Raw genomic sequence first — 2,988 nt, forward strand, 5'->3', positions numbered from 1 at the left:
CTCATTGCGGCACCAGCCGTGGACTGAATGGGCGGTTGTTTCATGCGTGCGCTTGGGACCGATGTGTTCATGGCAGCAGCAGTGCTCCGGAAACTTCACTGATTCCAAATAGTAAACAGCCATCAATGTCAAAGAACAGAAAAATCCTCTCCAACTAGAGGCCCTGGAATTGCCACACGACTGAGGAAACACCACTTTAAGGAGGAGCTAGAAAAACCGGAAGTGTGCGACCAGAGGATTGTGGGATTGTGGAGGACGCCTGGGTGCCCACGCTAGAACTGAGCCTGTTACTGCGCATGTGCATAGTCAGCCCAGTAGTCCTCTGTCTCGCAGTATTTGGACGTGACTTCTGGCAGGAAATTATTTCTATTGAGGTTTGCTGTTCCCTTGCGGGAGGAAGATCAGAATTAAAGGTTTCATTTGTTACCTTGGTTTGAAGTGGAGGACAAGAGCCACGAGTAGCTCTAGCCAGTGATGGCGAACCTATGACACGCGTGTCAGCACTGACACGCGTAGCCATTTCTGATGACACGTGGCCACATGCCGAGGATGAAACATTTGCTGCTCCTGAGGATGAAACACTTGCGACTAGAGTCTTGGAGTTAGTTTTTTCCTCAAAGTGACACACTACCCGAGTTATGCTCAGTTTTTTGGCGAAGTTTGACACACCAAGCTCAAAAGGTTGCCCATCACTGCTCTAGGAGGAGTGCACACGCACCTCCCAGGAACTGCAAATGAAGCGCACCGCCATCGAAGCCTTCAATGAAACCATCACGATCTTCGAAGAGCAGGGCCGGACTCCAGAGAAGTGCACAAGGAGTATCTGGAGCGCTTCCGGCTGAGGGCAATGAAAACGAGATGCAGAGGATCCTGCTGAACTCAGAACGGCTCCAGTCTCACATCGCGAGATCCACGAAAGCCACACGAAGCTGGAACAGGAGCTGCGGACACAGGCCTTGGACAACCCGGAGATCGATAAGCGCATGAACAGCCTGAAGCCAGACCTCATGCAGCTGTGCAAGATCTGAGACCAGAACCTGGTATGGCTCACCCAGAAAGGTGCCCGGCAGACGGAAATCAACGCATGGTTGGGAATAAAAAATGAGACTGAAGACCAGAATGCACTGATGGAGGGTGAGGATGACCTCCCCCCCATGAGGAACGAACCTGGTATGTGGGCAAGCTCAGCTGCCCACAGGCTGAGGAAATGCTGAACGGCCCGCGGGATGGGACCTTCCTCATCCGTGAGAGCAGCCAGCGGGGCTGCCATGCCTGCTCCGTGGTGGCGGCCGGGGATACCAAGCACTGTGTCATCTACCGCCCGGCCACTGGCTTGGGTTTTGCGGAGCCCTACAGCCTGTACGGGTCTCTGAAGGAGCTGGTGCTGCATCACCAGCACACCTCCCTCTGCAACACAACGATGCCCTTACCGTCACACTGCACATCCCGCCCGTGTGAGCCCGGCCCCTCTCCTCCTCCCCCCATCCCCAGCCTGCTGACTCATACAGAGCAGGACTCCATCTTTCTGTCTGTCTCTCTTCTTTGTGAATCTTTCTCTGTCTCAATCTCTCTCTTGCTTTCTCTGAGTCTCTCTCTTCCTGTCACTCTTTCTATCCCCATCTCTGTCCTCTCTGTCTCTCTTAGTCTCTGTACCTCTAAGTTTCTGTTAGAGGAGAAACTTAGAGGAAGTTACCCCATGGGTAGGTCATGTTCCAGCCTACCAAATGCCCCCACCAGTTCCTACAGTCCCCCAAGCTCCCCCTGCCTGTACCTGCCATGTTTACAAAGGCCCCTGGGTGCTCAGCCCCAGCCTGGTGCCTGATTTTTAAGCCATGGACCTGGGGTCAGGGCAGGAAGAAGGCAGGAAGGAAGTTCCCTGGGCCACTTCCAAGAACCTCAGCTGTGACATTTGGGGCCAGGCGGGTCCCACCCCACAGACCCAACTTCCCCTTCAAACCCTGAAGTGAAACTTGCACTGGTTACCCCCACATGGAGCTGCTTCCCAGAAACCCTCCTCCCCCAAAAGCAAAATTATAAAAAATAACCTCAAGAGCTGGGCCCTATCTGACCCCAGCCTTCCCAGGAGCCGAGGCTGCTGCAGGTACTGCTGGGCCAGCCGAGATGCACCGCTGCCCACAGCACCTCCGCTCGATGCAGTTTCAAGGCTTCTCCTTGATCATGTTGGGCTCTGATTTTGTTTCCTCGACTGGAAACCCATTTTCTCCTCTTTTGGGACAAGAACCCTGGTTTTCTATGCTGCCATGGGCCCCCCTCCTGCCTGCCCAGCTAGGCTGGCAGGTGGGTTTTGTATGGTACGTTGATACTGATGTGGATATAAAACATTGAACTCAAAAAAAGAAAATGGGATAGTGACAAATAAGAAACTTTGGGGACAGTGAAAGGCAGTTTGCCCAGACTGTTGGGAGCTAAGAATCAGAGTTTAACTGGGATAGAAATCCTACTAATAGCACCTGATGCCTGAAATCTGAGCACTCTACTTTTAGGTTTTCCAGTTCAAGTTTTTGGAGACTGCCTATTAAAACACTCCTGGTTGGAAAGTGTTTGTATAGAAGCCCATAAGTATTAAGTATTTGCTGTGTTTACCATGCTTAGCTCTCTGTAAGGAATATGGGATAATGTTAAATGCCTCATGTTCTCAAGAAGCTTAACTTTTAAAATAAAAAATAAAGAAGATATATAAATATTAAAAATAAAAGAAGAAGCTTGAATTTTAGGGTCGATCAGGCAAGGCAGGCAGGCAAGCGGTTAGGAGTCAGTGGTCCTGGATTGCGAGAGGGATGTCTGACTGCCAGTTTAGGCCCCATCTATGGGACTGGGCCTAAACCAGCAGTCGGACATCTCCCAGATTGCAGGCTGGGCAGATGGACCCCCCGCCCCCCATGCATGAATTTCATGCCCTGGACCTCTAGTCTCTAATAATAAAAGCATAATATGCTAATTAGACCGGACAGCTGAACGACCTTCAGG

General features: G+C 51.4%; 1 pseudogene; it reads left to right on the forward strand.

Moving 5' to 3' along the window:
• Positions 1-296: 296 nt before the first annotated feature.
• On the forward strand, positions 297-1,458 carry LOC103305078 (phosphatidylinositol 3-kinase regulatory subunit beta-like; annotated as a pseudogene).
• Positions 1,459-2,988: the final 1,530 nt, after the last annotated feature.

This window comes from Eptesicus fuscus, chromosome 18 (assembly GCF_027574615.1).
Source record: "Eptesicus fuscus isolate TK198812 chromosome 18, DD_ASM_mEF_20220401, whole genome shotgun sequence".
In the NCBI taxonomy this organism is placed as follows: domain Eukaryota; kingdom Metazoa; phylum Chordata; class Mammalia; order Chiroptera; family Vespertilionidae; genus Eptesicus; species Eptesicus fuscus.